The sequence below is a fragment of the Halyomorpha halys genome, unplaced genomic scaffold, assembly GCF_000696795.3.
Source record: "Halyomorpha halys isolate HHAL.00 unplaced genomic scaffold, Hhal_1.1 Scaffold2121.1, whole genome shotgun sequence".
Classification (NCBI taxonomy): Eukaryota; Metazoa; Arthropoda; class Insecta; order Hemiptera; family Pentatomidae; genus Halyomorpha; species Halyomorpha halys.
In genome coordinates this window covers 39,558-60,016 of record NW_027113738.1, presented here as the reverse complement: position 1 = coordinate 60,016, position 20,459 = coordinate 39,558, and the positions used below count along the sequence as shown (strand labels likewise).

General features: G+C 29.6%; 1 long non-coding RNA gene across 2 annotated transcripts in view; it reads left to right on the top strand.

Annotated features, from left to right (window-relative positions):
* The window catches only part of LOC106691160 (uncharacterized), a 24,645-nt gene extending 4,458 nt beyond the window's left edge, over nucleotides 1-20,187 (top strand). Inside the window, exons 2-4 of one of the 2 annotated variants that reach the window (XR_001344740.2) lie at nucleotides 3,703-3,970; nucleotides 9,120-9,226; nucleotides 20,107-20,187. This is a non-coding gene — a long non-coding RNA (uncharacterized lncRNA). Of the gene's footprint in view, nucleotides 1-3,427; nucleotides 3,971-9,119; nucleotides 9,227-20,106 lie in introns of both variants that reach the window. The other variant, XR_001344739.2, reaches the window with a different exon arrangement.
* Nucleotides 20,188-20,459: the final 272 nt, after the last annotated feature.

Genomic DNA, 20,459 nt, shown 5'->3' with positions numbered 1-20,459 from the left:
CCGATTGGTGAAGTTTGGATGGAACCGCTTTTGATGAGAAATGGAATCTTTTAGTATTGATTTTAGAAGGATCTAGACGTTTTTGAAACAAACGCGTCTAACACATCATTTCTAACATTAAAAACTTATAAAAAATAAAATAAAAAAATTTTTGGAAAAAATGGATGTAACCGGTTTTGAAACCAAACGCCTCATTTAAGAGAATCAATACAAGCTGCCAAAAATTAAGGGTATTCAATATTAGAGTTTAAATATTCATTCACACAGTATATACATAAATTGAAGAAAAAAATATATAAAATAAATAAAAAACAGGAAATAGAGAAAAAATAAAAAATAAATGTAAATGACAACAATACTATTCACTTAATTAAAAGAAAAAATAAATTAACAGTAATAAATAAATAAAAGAAAATACAGTTTATAATTTGCATAAATAAAATATGATAAAACAAATCTGACTAAATAAAAAAAAAAATAAGTAAAAATAAAATAAATACGCATTCACACCTATATAAAATATTTACTTTCTGGCAGGGAAACTCCGAGGCAAACCTTGTCACCTGAGTGTGGAAGGCAAGACAGGGCTCCAAAAGATCTGAGCTCTTCTCTCCCAGCCGCGTCACTGATAATCAAATAAATTAACAATATTAATTAGCTCAGATGTTTTCTGTTAGATCCTCATTTGATATTATCTGAAAGTAATATAATTCTAAAATTACAACTCTAATTATTCGTTACATAATACCTCATTTTATTCTTTTTGTTACATATGTATCTTGGTGTGTTCACAAAAAAATGCAAAATAATGGCGGATTATTAACAGCTCAAAAACGTAAATGTTTTCTAAATAATATCATGCCCGAGACCAGTTGGGTAAAAATATAATAAAGCTGAACCAACTAGTCAATATTATATATTTTGCCTTTCTTTCTAAGCAGGTATGACCAGTTATAGTAATAGGAATAGTATAGTAATAGTTGTAATAGGAAACAATGTTCCATGTTTTCAGTTTTCCGTTTTGTTTTGTTTTTTGTGTGTGTGTTTTAATTTAAATGTATAGACATATTAATTAAATAATAGAGTTGAATCAAGATGAGACAACGGTCAACATCGCTCAGTAATGCCCAGGTTTGAGAAATGAATTTTGCCTATATGATATAGATTAGCAATGGCGGAGAGAGGAGTAGGATAACTCACTGACAGTGGATTATAGGGCCGGCCCAAAAACTCATTAGCCTCCATCTTTCAGTTAATCCTCGGATCCCATTCCAGAGATCGGCAATCTTAGGACCTGCCAGGGATCTGCTACATCACTCATTCCCTCTTATTTCTTATTTGCCGTTTTTCCGAGTCAGAACGTATTTTTTTTTATCCGTACTGAAATAAATTTATCTCAAGCATATATAGTTTTTCATAGCTATCATTTCGTCTTGTATATATATCCAATACAAAACTGTTTCTTGGCATAAATACGTTTAATATGAAGTTTATATTTATTTACATGGCATGCATTTTTTGATAAAGAAATTGAAGGAATTTCCTTTCAATATATTAATTACTTTAACTGGTATGTGAAATTTCAAAAATGAAATGTAATTTTAGAAGAAATATGTGGAAGGAAAAACTTCTAACTTTTGTACCGTAATAGTGCAGTTTTTGGAAAGAAATCCAAATTTGGATATTTTTAATAATTAATACATTTTTCATTATACTGATTTTTTGCAGAGTTTTGAATTTTTTATTAATTGAAAAATGGATTTTATTCACTAGATATTTATTTTCATCATCATGAAAATGAATTCATTTTTGATATGGATAAAAGACATTTTGAACTAGAGCTCCACAATTGTTTCATGACGGGCTTGCGGAAAACTCTCACGGACACGAGCCTTCTCACCTGAATTGAAAGCACTGAGATACTGATCTAGCACGCACAGCCGTCAGAGGATTTTGAGTACTTCAGGAAATAGCATGCTTAGATCTTCTGAAATAGTTTAATAACTTAGTGTGTTTGTTACCTCAGTAGTAAATACTGGTCCAATAGTGGGTACTTAATATGTAAAACATAAGGGGTTTAACAACTGAAGTGTGAATTTGCCGTCATTTTAAAGATTCCCTTGTGCTGATTTTATTTTAGAAAGATGTCTGCAACCAAGGAAGTTTTTTTTCCTATTGATCCTATTAGATATTCAGAGAAAATAAGTTATCGGTTGCCATTGATTTTTGGATTTTTGTTTTGCCCTGCGACGGTTTTTAATGGGATAGACGGTCTTTTCAGAGAGGCAGATTCTATAGCAGCTTGTGTGATGCTGTTAATCATTGCTTCATACCCTTCCTCAACACTCACATTACAGCCTTGTGGCTGTAGGATTTAGGTTTGTGAATTTTGTTAAAATTGGGAAGGGGTCACTATTGTAAAGGATGTAGTTCAGTTAGTTCTATGAATATTTTTTAAATTATTTATCGCATGCCCTATGAATATGAACCCCATTGGGGATTACATGCGTTCATATGTCCAACGATGAGATCAGGATGGGGCAACTGGCTAATTATGTCAAATAAATGCTAGGATTTCTATTAAATGATCCCTGGGGTATATATAAAGAACAGCTCAAGTTGGAAGTTGAATGGAGTTTAGTTGAATTTTCGCCGATGAGTTTTAATCGGTATCGATTTGGAATACACAGACTGGTGTATTGCAAGGACTCTGTGACGACCATTGTTTGAGTTAGGGTCATCGTTTCTACAAATTTCAAAATTTTTTAAAGTTATGTTTTCATAAAGCGTGGAAGTCCCTTCAATTCCTCGACCGTCCGGTTGATAGATCTCTAGTCGATCGGTCTAAATTTGTTATTACGGTTTAGACACTAGAATTAGAAATATTTTTAGTCATGGTTGTTCCTCTATTTGATTCTACAGCTTAACTGTTTTTTAAATCACTATTTTGCAACGATTTATCAAAAAATAATATAATATATTCACCTGAAGATGTGGATTTTTTTCTCAGTTTTTTGTTTATTTTTGGTTATTCTAGTAAATGTCTTGTTAATGTTATCTAGATTTTTTTCTTTATGTATTTTCTGGCTTCATTTAATGATATTTTATAATTAATCTAGATAACTTTCTTTTCTTTATAATGTTTAAAACAGCGCAGGAGTGAATCAGAACAGTTCAAGATTTGTTAATTTTAATTTGATTGATTTTTTTAATTTTTGGAAATTTCTTATAAACTAAAAGACTAAAAATAAATAAACTTAGCAGTTGTTTTGTTTATTGATTTTACAACACCTTAATATACGATTTATTATGATTTCAGCTAAACATTCACATTTTCCCTTTCATATTGAATATAAACTATTGATATTATTCTTTTTTTTAATTAGCTTCTTAAGAGCTACCATCAGTAATTTATATCTATTCATAGGAAACAATTTGTAAAACAATGACGGGTTAACTGCCCCATGACAGCCGTTAATGACGGGTGGTTTAGGGAAAGAAAAAAAAAGCGTGGTTGGTAAAAGAAAAAAAAAACGTAATTGAGATTGATGAAGGAAAGACGATAGACTGAGACTTTAACGAAAAAAGGAAAACCTGAGGCTGACAAATGTAGAGCCAGTACAATTAGTCATTGTGAAGGATAAATCCCTGTTGACATGGCAAGGAGGCCGTTATAAAAAAGATGTTTGGGTTATACATTAGAGTGAGGAGATGAGCGCTGGAGGCGGGAAGCGTTTGCGGAGGCGTGGGCCGCGCTTCAACCATCGCTTCAACAACCCCAACCGGGACATGCGTCATCCGGTCTGCGGCCTCTGCGGCCTCGTCCGTTCCGACGGCATCCACCGTGTCTGTGAGAACGGGCACCACGTCCACGGCGGCTGCCTCGCCTCCTGGCTCCACGATGACAGGCCTCTCCTCTGCAAGATATGCAACGAGAAGAGGACGGCCTACAGGACCAACCGCTTCTTCGGTGAGTTGCAAATATTAACAAAATTTATTATACTTATTGTTATTACTGTATTGCTGGACTTTTGATATAGGAGAATCAATGATCATAAAATATGAGGTGATAATTATTTAACTATATGAAATGCGCTGATCTATATATATTAGCTCAGGATTAATACTACGGACCTCAGTTTTATAGCTTGAGAAGGTACTGACTATGGGTTTGATGCCCGTTACTTAGATGATAGTCTGTATGTGTGCTGAAGCATTAAACAATTTTTTTTTAAATTTAATTTAATACCAGATCGGCCTGGTGGACCTTACATGGTTAATGTAAGAGGTACTTTTTTTAATATTTGATTATGTGGAGTATAGTCTCATACATATACACTTCTAACTATATACAATGTTATAAATAAAAAATATAATATTTCTTAATAAATGATCAAAGTGAAGTTAATAACGAAAACAATGCCATTTATGGATTTAATAAAATAAATAATTGACTTCAAATAGACAAAAAAAAGGTTAATATAAGAAAAAGATGAAAAAGAAAAAAAAATGAAATATTAAGTACCAATTGGTTTGAGTGCGACAGGCATTTCTGTTTCTAATTGTCTTTGAGCGATTTCGCTTATCAAATTTTCTTAAAATGAGCTTGTATTAATTGTGCAATTATTATCAATTTTAAGAATTTGATTCAGGGGAAGCGTTCCTAATTAAAGGATTTTTATATGAAGCTACAATTAATAATTATCCAGACAAAAATAAATATTAATTTTATTGAATTGCAATTTTAAAATAAATAAATCAGATGTAAGGCTCGTTCCAACATGAATCCAAATCGGCGGGCGCATGTCCCAGGTACATGATTTGGAGCAGAAAAACCATTATGCGCATGCTGACAAGCTCCATAGCTTTAACAAGTGTTGGAACCAACATAAAGTCTATTTTTTAAGTATTGGTAATAATCAGTCCAACTTTGGGTTTTAACTTGATACTAACAGGTCAACTTCTTGAATGCAAAATAAAAATAAAAAAACTATAACTTTTTTTTATAAATTAATGAAGTAATTATATAAATTAAAACATATAAAAAAAATAATCATTATATGTTTTTTCTAATTCAAATGATCGATTTATTAAATAGCAGTTTTTTTTTTTACCAAACATATCTTAAGAGCTACAACATGACGACAAATAAATACTAAGTAATTAGACTAATTATAAATACAAATTTGAGCCTTGTTTGAATACTAATCTAAATAGTCATGGGAAACATAATCATTCAGCAAAAAAAAAAAAACTTTAATTCAGAAGAAAAAAAAAACTTTAATTTATTATACTATTATATATTATAACAACAACATATTATAATAATAATTTCATAAATAACGAACGGAACTAGATTCTTAAATGGAACTCCCTTCTCATCCCCCTCCTTCATAATTAAATCCTTGGACGCCACAGCCAAGGTCCAATCTCTTTTCTGATTGAGCTGTTAGGCACCATGACTCCTGTCATTTTCCTGAGCCCACCCCGTCTGCATATATAATCTTTTGAAGTTCATTGCCCTTGTCAGTTGGATGTAGGATATGAGATGCAAATTCAGTCCCTTTACTGTACACCTTATCATCTGATCTACATTGACATGAACTATTGAAACAAATTGTATTAGTGTTAAGAATATGCAACATCTTAGCTATAATAATGGCTCATAACTCATGATTATACATCAAAATTTACAATTTTAATTGAGATACATCACTTTATCTAACTATTTTTATCAATTTAAGGATATATCTCTGAGAAGAACATAGTGGGTGTATGAGATACACCACTTTTCCTCCAAATATGTTCCACATTAGTTAAGTTAACAGTTTAACAAGTTTATACATACATTTTTATTTATTTGGAAGATGTCACAATGTTGTAATATTATCGGAGAACCCAAGTGATTTATAGATTTTTTCTCATCCATATCCTCTTCATGGTCAATTAGTGATCCTGTGTCTTCAACGGTGGCATGAGCTGTTTATAAAATAGCCATACTAGATATATCATATGAAGGAAAAACTTTCACACAAATCCAAATATTTCATTAATGTTAATTGTAGATCATTGTGTATTGTAAAAGTAACCCTGTGTGTTTTAATGATTTTGGTCCTCTTTTACTACAATACTCAAAGCTGAGTAAAGTATGTCTGCATCAAAAGTTTCTTTATGAAAGAAAAATTAGGTTGATCCAGTACTCATCGTATCCCTTGAACTATCCTGCGCGTCACTACGATGCAGATTGGGCGGCTACGTTTGCTTTCCTTTTTGTTATGACAACGGTGAGGGTTGATGCTATTCATTACCACTTTTTCATTGGAAAAATTATGTTTTTGGAAAATAAAACACCCAAAAAGCCTGTCATTTTTAGTTTTTAAAACCGCTAATTTAAACCGAAAATTAAAAACAGAATAATCTAAAACTGTACTTTTGTAATAACCGTAATCTTAAATGACAATGATTTGGAGGGAAATGTGTTGAAGGAGAGAGAACAACTTTATTCCAAAAAAATTTATGCTGCCCAACTGTGTTGGGTTGTTAAATACACACCATACTTATACCTTGTTAGGCAATTTTTTAAAATTGTTATATTGTATAGGTATCATCATCATTAAGAGTACTACAACTCATCGCTGAGTCTTGGCCTCCTCAATTAGTCTCGCCCATTGGTCTCTCTCTCTTGCTGCTGTTCTCTAGTTAGCTAGTCCAAGAAGAGCTTTACTATCTGCGTCGACCCCACCGTCCAACGCAATTTAGGTCATTCAACTCTTCCTTTTCTTACTGGACGCGTAAGCATAATTTTGCTGGTTGGGCTACTCTCATCCATCCTGCCTGCATGATCCACCCATTTTAGACGCTGTATTCAATGCATTACTCCGCCTTCTCCAATCGTTATCTAAGCGCACTGGTCCATTAATGCGACGTAGTACTTTTCTTTCAAAGACCAGCAGCTTGCTTTCAGCAGCTTTGTTTTGGAGAGGCTCCAGGTTTCCGCTCCATATGTAAGAACAGGACGAATCAACGTCTTTTACAGAGTCGCTTTTGTTTTCTTGGAGATTAAGCGACTAATATACCGCTGTGGGCCAAAATAATTTGCCTCCATTACAACAACTGACATATCGTTGTCTGCATTTACTTGGGAGCCCAGATAGATCAAACCTGGGACCGATTCAAATGTGTAGTCACCAATCAAGATGTGTGGATGTGATGCATTTATGGCAGCAACCATATTTTTGGTTTTGATTTTGCTCTTATTTACATAAAGTCCCATCTTCCACTGTTCGTGAGCCAGAAAAGACTCCTTTATGCCACGAAATGATCTCCTAATGATATCAATATCGTCTGCATTTGTCAGGATTTGTATTGACTTACTAAAGATGGTACCACCCAATTGTATTCGCGCGTCTCTGACAACGTTTCAACTGTTTCAAGTCCTACGTTGAAAAATAGGCAGGCCAACGATTCTCCCTGCCTTACCCCTTTTCTTGTGCCGAACTCCTCTGACATTCAGTCTGGATTCTCTCTTTACATTCCACCGTGAATAGGCATAGTAGTGTAAATTTATAATAAATAGTAAATGATACATTTTTTTTTGTTCTTTTAACTTTTTCATTCTATATTTTCATTTTATCCTTTTTTCTTATTATTCTTCATTTTACTTTTAACTTTATTTCACTTTTAACTTCATTTTAATTCTAACTTATAGCACTTTTTAAACTTCCACAACAATAATTTCATTTACCTCAAACGTGCTCCTGCTGGACAACTAATAATCCAATATTAAAAAAAAAAATTGAGTTACAAAACTGCTCACCGCCTCAAACAGTATTGCATTTCCTTTTGATCATCCAATTACTTTCTGGATTACTCAATTATTTAAGTTGATCTGTTTTTTATTATTATTTTGTGATCGAATGTTGTTTTATTCTTTATCATCATTTGTTTTTCCAATAAAAAGTTCTGTTTGGAATTCAATTCCCATTTAAATGTCACTGAAGACATTACCGTAAAACCCGTTGCGACCAGATTGGCCATTCATTAGTATTCAGGCCTCGAAGCTGAACTGTTATCCTCTAATCAGCCTTGTCCATTTAGGACTAGTTTGAATGTTGCACGGATCATATTTATCCATCCAACAATTACAGTGGTCCTAATATTATCATCAGTTAATATGTAGATTAAGACCATTTTTATTGACTTTTTAAAAATTTCATTTTATTTTTTTTATTATTATTATTTTAAAAATAATAAATTTAATCCAGGGATTTATATAAATAACGCCAAAAAATCTATATTGTAAGTCTAAAAAGATTTTTTTTTTCATTAACTAATTTTAAAAAAATGTTCTTGCAAAACCTTTTAGCAATATAGAAAAAAATAATATTTAAATGAAAAACTGAATATTTTTTTTTTTGTAAACAATATTACATTTCGACTGATATAGTTAATTCATCATTATTTATAAAACAGAAAATCCTAATATAAAAATGAATATTATATATTTTTATATATGTGTATTCTTTTATTTTTGTAAACAATACAAAACCAATGATTTTAAAAAATCACTAGTTTTAAGATGTTTCTTGAAAGTATAAATTTGGTCAAATATGTCAGGATTATTAATATTTGATTGTTCATTTTCTTTATCCTTCTTTTATTATATATTTTAAGAAAGATTTTATTTATTTTTGTGTTTTTTTCATTAATTTATTTATTTTTATTGTTATTTTATTTTATTTTAGTATGAGTTCTTAGAGCGTACTAAAAAAACAAAATTATATACAGAAAAAATTCACTTGTTAGTTAAAAAATACTTGTTACAACCTGTCTAAACCTTACTAATTGTCTTATTTGTTCAGATTATTTAGTCACAAAGTCTGAATTATAGAAGTAAGCAATCAAATCTCAATTAAGAAGTTTTTAATTAAAAAAGGTAGTTCAATACGAAAGTGTCGAATCTCACTGTAATTATCTTTAGTTGAGGTTTATCACAAATCCAGAGCCAACTTCAACGGCTTGCACTATACTATATTTCTATCACTTATTATATTTTTATTCATTATTGTACAGTAATTTATTTGATTATATATGTATCTAATTTTACTTGTCATCAATAGATTTCCCATGCTCGGAATATGGATCTTGTAATGTCACATCCGCACATATATCAAGTTCGTTACGTTGAAGTTTTTAAGTGTCTTTCAGTTTGGAGGACAAGGTGCAGGTTTGTACTTAAATTTTATATAAAGATCAAAGTATTGGCTCGATTCAATTTACAATAATTGTAAAACTTTTAAAATATTTGAAAAATGTGATATTGAATACAAAAACTAATTAGGCTTAGTTAATATTGGAGTAATGTTTAAACATGTATTAATCATATCATATTGTACCTAGAATTTTTAAGTCTTTTTATACATTTGAGAAAAGCAATAATTCAAAATTTCTTGAAAATGGTAGAAAAGATAGTGTCATATTCACTTTCAATGAAATGTCAAAGATATTTACAAATGCATTTCAAGTAAAACGTGACAATCCTTTGCCTATTAATAATACTTGAAACCTCTAGTAATAACTATTATTTATTTATTTGGTCTAAAGAGTGAATTGCATTTTATGACTATTCATTATTTTAGATTTACTTTTTAAATAAACTAATTTATTTTAAAGTTTAAACACACATTAGAATGCAACAAAATGAATATATGTTCTGAAAAAAATAAATAGGTTTCAAAAATCTAGTCCAATGTGATAGGAGGTTTTTAAATGCTTACACAATAAATGTGAATCAGGAGAAAATATTTTAGATGAAGCTCAAAGTGGGGTTGGATTATGTGGCAATAACCTAAAAACCTTTTTTCAATTGTCATAAATATTAAAAATTAGGTTTTTTTTTAATTTACATTGGGGTACATAATCTCAATCTGGGATCAGTTTTGGAATAAACTAACGTTTTCCCCTGATAATAGCTATTTTTTACTAGTTTTTTTTCATGGCCCGATCCTGGTCATTTTTGACTCACGGAGGGTGGGGAGTTACCTACAGGTTACCAACCTATTCTAACAAGTTTTCATTTCTTTGCACCGCCACAGAAATAAAATACAACAGCCCCATCCGGATTTGAACCAGTGCCGCTGCGGTCAAGTTGACGCTTTAACACGCTTGGCTACGAACGGCCCTTAACTTGACTTATTACTCGATTAAATCAAAACGGTTTCCAGGTGCTACTTTCTTTTTTTTTTACATTATTATATTCATTTTAGATTTTTTTTAAACAAAAAATATATAAAAAATCCTATGTAAGTCAATTAGGAGAAATTCATCCTTTTTGTAACGCCGTACACGTTCCGGCCCTGGCACACATCAAGGAAAAATGTCTACTTCTGTGCCGCCTGGCGTTGCGTGTATACGGACGGCTCTTGGGAAAGTTCGGTTATGAATAAATAATGCATAATTATAAAAATGAGACTTAATTTTAAAACTTAATTGAAATATGTTTTAAATTTAAAATTATAATGAATATATATTTTTACTTAGAAAGAGTGAAATGAATACATTTATAATTACTAATAAATACATATTTAGGGTAAAAGTTGATACATGTTATATGTAAAATAACAAGTGATTATTAAAAAATCTATGTAATACAATTTTTATTTTCGAAAATTTTTAAAATGTAAAATAAACCTTTCTACAATTAGAATGGTTGATTTTGATGAATATTAAATAGTAATCCACATAAATATTGTACTCACCAAGTAAAGTCCTAAGGTTCTGCAATTTAATCTATAATATTTTGTAAAAACGTCACCGATTCGAACAAATGTTGCTATCATGAGGGTAGTGATGATACTACATCCCCCAGCCTAAGGTAGTTGTACTTTTCTGGTAAGACAACCTGGACCGTATATGCTAAGTCTCCGGCACACAGCTTAGTTTTAATAAAATTCAGAGGAGTTGATAGGAGTTAATGTTTTAAGGCCTAGATTCACCTAAAAAAGGCTTATCAAAATCTAGTAAACATATATGAGGTCCTTTTCTTTTTCGTTATTTTTTGTTAATTTCAATAGTAAAAATAACATTGTTATAAAAAAAGATTTTAGGCTGGAATTTTAATTTGTGTAACTAATAAGAATACCAATAATAGAATAAAAATAATACCATTACTATAAGAAGATTTAATATTAAATAAAATAAATTTAAAGAAAATTGTCAATTGGTAGAGATGGCGGAAGTTGATGGCGCAATAAGCTTTCTTGTAAGATTTACAGCACAGTTTTATTTACTCATAACATTTAAAGTCCTGGATCCGAAAATAACTTTTCTCTTGTTTTAATTTCGTTCTGCCTAGTGCCCATCTAAAGAAAGTAATTTATTAAATGCTATTACTTTCTGACTTAACAATTTAATTTACAAAGAAAAACTACAAACATTTTATTAACACAAAGTTCATTCGTATGTCTCCATTTCCATTTCCTTCCGTATATGTTGTGATGAATAAATTTGATTTTCCAAAGCTAATAATGAATTACAAACTCTTTTAATTCAGTATTTAATATCATCGCTTAGGCTTCGTGGAAATCAGTATTCCTGATTAGTGCCGTGTACAGGGCTTCGGGGTTTCTAAGCCCGACTAGGGGTTCCTCGTACAGGTATTATATTGAAATTTAATCATATATTAATGTATTTATATTTATTTGTATTATGTATCTCCATCAGTTCCTGATGGGAACTGACTGAAAGGGGATGCGCTATATTTAATTCAACCACTAGAGACCATCTGAAAACCCCCGCCGTGGTATACTAGATATGAATATCATAATTAATCATTGGAGTTCCTTTCCAACGGTATCGTGTTCACCAATTTACTATGCTATTATATATGAGGTGGCATGGAGGGATTATTAATTATAAAGTAAACTCCTTCTTAAATGTTTTATATTTACAATTATATATACATTATCAAGAATACTATTATGAGAGAGCATGGTGGACTTGTATCCTTATACTTTAATTCTAAGATAATGAATTGAGAAGTACCAGTGGGATCTTTGGTATTTATACTGACTGTAAGTTATTAATTCTACTACTGCCATTCTAATTACATCAGAAAAGGTCTTACTTGTTTTGGTACATATGTCGGCTTGGCGGTTGTCGCGGAAGAGCGTCCATATGGCCTCCCGGCTGCCGATGATCTTTCAGACTGTCTTCCTCTGTCAGACTGTTCTCTTCTCTCAGCTTCCCTCAACTTGTCTTCCTTCAACTCCGGACCTCCTCAAATTCTGTCTCTTCCGTCCAGCTCTCTCAGGCTATGTCCACCCCGACTGTGACTGTGTCCAACTCCTGACTGTTTTCCTTCAACTCTCTCCCAAACTCTGTCCTCAACGGTCTCCATCTCTCTCCTTTTGTTCATTTTCTCCCCTCTCCTTCTGACTCCTCATTCTTTTGATTTCTGTCCTTTGATTGGTTCCTCTACTTCCAGAGGGGGTGAGAAGGTCCAATGATCTTCGACGAAAGTCGGGCTTTTTCCTACCTTTCATCTTTAAAAGTTTCTTCTTTGAAGAAAGCCGGCTTCTGGTGGCTTACTTTATTTTTCCCGAGGTTTTTAGAGAGGCCCCGTGTGAGATAAGGGGTGTTTATTTGTTATCAATTACGGCGGCTATTTCTCTGTACTTTCTAATGTCTAAACTGGCCACGTGCAAGATAAGGGCTGTTTGTTTGTTTAACTCTGCCTACACGGTTAACCGTTCCCAGAGGGTGCATACCATCTGTTATCTATATACATTTGTACATTTCTTTAGATCTGTTGCCGATGGATATTTGCATAGGTCCGGCGGTATCTTTGGCATGCCAACAAAAGAAATTATTTTAAGTTAAAAAATTCCAGCTGGTGCCTCTCATACATATCATTAGTCATTCCAAATTAATTTAATTTTAAGCTGCTTACACACATTTTCCTCATTAAAACCAGAAGGTAGCTGGTTAAAAAAATCAGAAGAATCATATCACCATAAATCGTGAAATATTTCTCAAACAAAATACCATGTAAACTCCTGTTCAATCTGAAATCAGCCCACTTCTAATGTCACTTTATGGCCTAGGTTGAAAGTTATTTTGATTATTTTGGCTGCCAAAAGACAATGGTCCAACTTCAAAATTATCTCTGCAGAACATACTTCTTGACTTAGCCTCTATTAATTAGTATGGACTTGATGGATTAAAACTTTACTGGATAGCAAGGATATAAATTCTACTGCTCATAAATTACAGACATGTTTATACTTTGAGATCCTCTATATAAACGAGAGATTCTTGATATTTTCTTCGATATATAGTTTTGAATTTAATTAATTCTAGATATGAAAAACATAATGATGTCCAAGACTGAGACTGATCTACTATAGTATCGATTTGAACAGAATATAACTAAATATTTAAGAATCATATCCATAGGCATGTTTAAAATACAAATTAAAATGAATTAAATTGTATCTTTGTGGTGATAATTTATTTTATGATCGAAATTTTGTACAAAGTAAATATCAAAAGTGCCATATCCTGAGTCAAACATATAATATAGGGTATCCTAAAAAGTTATGGTATTCTCTCAATAATTTTCTAAATACTTTCTTCCATATTTCAAATACCATCCATGATTGATTTTAGATTTTTTTTCATAAAGGTGAAATATGTGGTTTTAGAGGAATGGTAAACGGTCTTTGAGAGAAAGGATTATCATACTGGTTTCAAGATTCTTTCCATTGAATCACCGGATCGAAATTTAAAAAAATAAAGAAAGTTTTTTTTTTTAATTGTACGTAAAAAAAAAAGTTAGTCCCAGACTTTCGTTCATTGAATCGTTTCGTTTTCGTGTCGTATATAAATAAAAATTTCATTGATACTTTTTTCCAATAATGTTCATTCATGAAATGATTCACAAGTTTTACGACTGTTTCTTCACCATTATTTTTTAATGGAATTTAGTCATTCATAAGCATTAACATTTTTTTATCATCTTTCTGTAATTTATTCCAGTTTTGTTAATTTGTGAAATACTTTATAATTTTTACGACTAGACTTTCACAATATTTTTCCTAGAAAGTAAAACTATATATATTTTTTTCCTCGACTATTTCTGTGGCTGTGAACAGCAAATTTTAGTAAACCTATACTTTATAATTTGTTTTTTTAAATCAGTATCAAATATATAATTAAACCATATTTCGAATTGCGTACCCCTTTCTTCACATTTTTATTTAGTAAATTTGTAATTACAATTCGTATTTTCAGAAATAAGTTAGATACCACATTGATTCTTAGGAATTCCAGGGTTTTAAAATATATCATATAAATAATCAGGGATGGTTAAAATATATAGATATAAAACTGAGTAATATTTATGAAATTATACCTTCACAATTATAATTTTGTTTTTTGAAAAATGTGGGTCACAAATAAAAAAAAAATTCTTTCGTGAAATATTGTGTTTTATTAAAACACATTTTGATTTTTTTTTTGTTTTACATGAAAGTTCTTATTAAAATGACCTAACGTCCAAAAAAAAATTAAAAAAGTAAATAATGTATTGTATAAATTAAATCGAATATTTTAAAATTTAAAGGGATTCTTCTTCCTTTTTTTTATTCCTTTATTCAAATAAAGGGGATATAACGCTTCTCACTAGATCGACCACAAAGGAAGGAGGGCTTTTATAGCTCATGCTTTAAAAAGGGCTACCCTTAATGATATCCTAAATCGTAAGGATGAATCTGAAAGCTTTCCTAAGTTGCCTTTACGAAATATCGTTTCTCTAACTAAACTTCACAGTTCTTTAGTTCAGGAACTTATAAAATATCAATAAAATCTCACAATATTCATACTTCCCCTTTATGTTTTTATGTGTATTGATCATGAAAATCATGACATTTTACTGACATAACTGACGTTAACTAACTATTTTATACAAATATTTATAATTGATAATATTTATATTTAATCTAATATTTAGATCAAATTTTATTAATTGGAAAATATATTATTATTATCTATTGTTTTGTTTGTAATTTAATACACCCTTAAATTTTAATATTTACCCTCGTGTGTACTAGCAGTAAATAATCCTAAATAAATATAACTTTTATGGTTACAAATTAATATTTTCTGGTGAAAAGAATAAATTAATTACATTGATGCCAAAATAAAAAAAAAAATAATCCATACGTCCATTTAAAATAAATAAAAGTTTTTCTTATGGCCATCTCAGGCCTACAAATGGAAAACATTCATGTTACCAGATTTTTTTTTCGAAAATTAAACATTACAAATTTTATTTTAAAATTATATCTGCATAGCGAAAGTAAACATCTTGCCAAAATGACATCTTAACAGAATATTCGGTATTTTATTTAGTCTTAAAGATTAAAATTGGATATTCATACATATATATGCATATACATAGAAAATATTTAGGAATATAAAATAAATAAATTCCGCATTAATGAATAAAAAATATAGAAAAAAAATCTTTCTATGTTTTATTCTGTAAATTATTAAATTTAATATTTAAACTGATTGTATATATATTTTTGAAATTTTATGTGGAGTACATTAAATACATCTAATTGTATAGTAAGAAATCTTCCTAAATATTTATTCTTTGTTTAAAAAAATGATAGATTAATCTGTTAACGTTTTGGGTCCTCACAAAATATAGGGTTAAATATTACATAATGTCATTATTTTCGGTATCATATAACTTTTTTTTTTAAATTTCAAACTACTTTACATTTTCATTATTATTCCTTCTTTTCAAACTTATGAGTTACATAACTAAACTCTAATAAAATTGTAATTACTATAGCCAGTTTTGTATTTTTTGTGTTAAAGACACTCTAGTGACAAATAAATAATAATAAGCAATAGTTGAAATCAGAATTAGCAAAATAAAATAGGAAATAAATGGTGTTCATAACCAATGATGTCATTAACCTATGTGTTTTTTAACACAAAACATCTGTTAGATTAAAAAAATTTAAATTATGATTGTATAAAAATATAATTATAATTTAGCTGTTGTAAATCACTTAAAGGAAATTTCTATAATAAATTGCAATAAGAATTATATTATTGTATTCTTTTTCAACCTCGAACATTGCTGCAAATTATTAATTATTAATTTCAAAAAATAAAAATATTTAATACAGATTATTTTTATTTTCATTACTGTGAGGTAGAAAAAAATTAATGTTTATTAAATCTCTGTTGACTGTAACTTCATGGAAATGCTAAATATTACTAGGAAGCTAGCAGATGGTAGGAAGGTTGAAAAAAAGGGAGATTCTATAGCAGAAACTGTCCCCATTTCCCTTGAAATTAACCCTATTAAAATTCAACAAAAAACAAGACGACGGAATTGAGGCACTTCAGAACAGTTGGGTCTATGAATTCTTCGAAAGAAACTTGAATAGGATAGTAGTAATAACAGTCAATGTTGATTGCTATGATTAATTTATCAAATATGGCATATAATTCAGAAGATTAGAAGAAACGATTAGTTCATCTTACTGTATGGTTTTACACATAATTGGAGTCTCTGCTATTTTTAACTTACACAATTTGGTTAATCTCTAGTTCTTTGTCGTTGTATCAGTTGGAGAGTGGTTCATTATTGTAGGAAATGAGTATCTACAAATATTTGAATTTATTCAATCAACATTTTTTCTTAAAGAAATTAATATAAATTGTCTATATATCATGAAGTATTATCATTTTAAAGAAGTTATTTCAAGATTGTGCAATTATGTGATTATAGGATAAAAATTATCAAACGAAAGCAATTATTTAATAAGCAAACGATTTAGTAACTGCGTTCTAAGAGAGTTGCTTGTTTAAAAAATACGTGTGTTGTCAAAAATCTTGGAAAAAAACACTTAATTATTACTACACCAAGCTGGAAAAAAAAAAAATTTTTTTTTTTTTTTTAATTCAATCCATAAGTTTGACAAGGTTTTAACCAGTGAAATAAGCTGAATTGCATGCTATGCTTACAAATAGTTTAATTTTATATGATTTATTAAAATTATATACTTAATTAATGGTTATTTAACATTATGATAACAATTAATAGTTACATTGTGTCATATTAATGTAAAAAAAATTAATTGAATTAATTTTAAATTGGTATAATTTTATTAAGATATTTGTACAATGTACTTCATTTGTAAATATTTATTATATAGTCCATTAAACAATAACTAAGCTGTTTGCTTACGTGAGAATGTCTATATATGGATATGTGGTTGTAATGGTCTATTCATTTGAGGAGTTCCCTCTTAATTTTTCATGTCGTATATGTATGGACAATGGTAATAGAGATCAGAAGGCACATTCACAACAAATACACAGAGATAAGAATTAAATGTTGACAAAATAAGAAATAAAAGTAACAAAAGAAGAAATGTTATTAAACCTTAAAAAGTTCGTTAAAAGTGGCATTGATTATCGCGAAACGGGAATTTATCAAATAATAGAATGCTTAAATGATTGGAAGTGAATAGGGCTAAATAAAACTCCCTAATTATGGGCACCATTTATTGGCGTTTCTTGAACTGATTACTGCCATGGGGGGAGGGGAGGGGGAAAGCGGAAGTTGACTGAAACTTGTATGCCTTCGTCTGAGTCAGAAATAACTTATAATGGCTCTTAATTAACTGTTTATTGACCTCATCAGTGCCAACGATCTCTCAGAGATCTTTGTTGCTTTATAATGATTCTTACCACTCTTTGGATTTGATTCATGATTCCAATTTATGTAATTCTTTCTTAATTAAAAACTTTTCTCTTTAATAAATATTTTAAATCCATGAAATTACTATAGTAGCAAATACGTTTGAATTACTTATGCTAGGGCAACAATCATGGATTCAAAACCCTTCCTTAATTCCTTAATGCACTTCCATAATCTCAATTAATTTTTTTTAGCAACATTCCTATTTCGTTTGAGTATACACATACAATCATTTGTCTGTGCCTCACGTGGCACAAATCTCACGAAAATACATTTCAATCCTCAAAAAGCTCCTATTGTTCCATAATTCATTTCCCCAAAGTTTCCACCATCTTTTAGTATTCTCCTATCTGAGTGTTTCAAGTATTCTCTCATAGTGTGGTGCTAGGCGAGAAAGAAATAAGACTAAAAATACTAATTAATTACTTGATAAGATTTATTTTCGGTGTTACTTGACGCTATATCAATGGTGACTTTAACCTCATTTCTGACAACACCCTCTCGCTGCATCAAAAAATGCTATATTTTTTACCTCCACATCGTGCGTTATTCTATTTTCTTCTTAATTTCAATATCTCAATCAAAACATTTTTAAATGTTGCTCTATAGAACTGCTTCCTTTGAAAATTCTTTCTCATTCGTGCTATCATATTTTGGAATTCCCTGTACATCTCCAATCGTCAAAATTCCTCTCTCGTTTCATTTAAACACCATTTATATCTAACTAAATGTCTGTATGATCAATCTTCTGCACACTTCTAAAGAAGAAATTATTTTGAAAATTAGAAAAATTATTTTCATGTACATATTGCTGCTTTATTTGAATGGTGGAACTTTTGACAAAAAAAAAAGCTTTTATCTTATTTAAAATTGGAAATATTTCAATGACAGTACTGTAGACTGTGATTAGATTCTTTATTGATACTATATCGCCCTACAAACTTTTTTGAAGCTGTTGAAGTTGTTACAAATTAACTCGATTCTATTATACAATTTATGGAGTACCTCAAGCACGCACAAAAATTATTTTTAGTGTATATTATATATGCATGTATATTTAATTTGATTTATATAATTACTTATTATTCTTTTTTGTTATCAATGTAATTAATTTATGATAGTAAAATTAAAAAAAAACAAATGCAATAATGGCAAATTTTAGTTATTATTAGAGGACTAAATGTTTCCAAATAAATATCAACTTTTAATTTAATTAACTTAGATAAAATAAAATAAAACTGTTTTTCAAGCTGATAAAGCAAGGATTTTATCAATTAACAAAAACAAGAAAATGTTTTGACTTCAAGTGAAACTAAAGAATCTCAGAATTTATTCAAAACCAATAATAATTAAAAAGCATAACTATTGTTGATAATTTAAAGACTGCTTTAATTGAGAAATTCATTTAAAGAGATAAAAGAATGTTAAAAAAATTGAATTTACATTTATATGTAACCCCAAAATGTGGAGAACCCACGTTCTACTGCGCTTGCACAACAGTGACCACTAGCTAAGTTAGTCGAGTAATATAGTTTAACCAATTTTAACAAAATCCTGAATGAATTATATAAACTTTATTTTAATTAGTTATTATGGATTTCAAACAGTTGGACAACTAACTTTAAGTTTAAAATAAAATGATTATTAAATTTAACAAACTTTATCCTCAAATTATTAACTCATCAATCATAATTATTGAGGAAATAATTTTCCTAAATACCTCATTATACAAAAATAAAACTATAAGTAAATTTGTTTTTTATTAATTTTATTTTATATAAATATATGTTCTAGCTATTTTAGTAACATATTTTATCGATGGTCATTTTTAAACTTGTACACTCAAGTCATCTTACTAAGATTTGGTTGGTTTATAAATACTTTTCCATGGAAGTATTGTTTTATTTTTTCTTGGGGATTTCGGTCTACAATATATTAATTAATATTAATTATAAAATTTATTTTTTAAGAAACAAACATTAGTTTTAAAAACTGTGTAAACTAACTTGTTCTTTTATTCCTATTTGTGTGATATGAGTGGGTGAAAAAGGAAAGATTAAAAGTGACAATATAAAAAATAAGAGTTTCTTGTTTTTTTTACCTGTCACTGAACCTAATTAACCTATTAAAAATTGTTATATTGCTAATAATTATTGATAATAACAAAATTTTTGTCAATATTGACGCGTCAATTAAGTTCAGGTACAGGTTGACAACAAAACACCATTTATTCCCTAAATTGTTACATGTTTTCATTGTTACATTTCATCTTATATGTTTTTGTTGTTTCGATAGTTAGTAATCATTTATCATTTTAGGTTTCAACAATGCTGAAGATATTCTAATGATGGATGTCAGAAAAATGGAATATTCAAATAAAACATAATTCTATTTGTGAATTGATCTATTAATCGGAAATGACTGTTATTATTCAATTATATTAGCACTAACATGAATTAGTTTGATTTAAAATAAATAAATTAAGTGTACAAACGTGAATTCTGGTGTAATAATAATTCTGGTGTTTGACCTTTTAATACTGGAACATCAATTTTTTACACTGTCCAATTGAAGGATTAGTGGAAAGCTCCTCTGTGATTGAAAGTATAAATTATACTTTGGCAGGACTCTTAACCAAGCCTATTTCGTTCCTCTACAGTCAACGTACTGC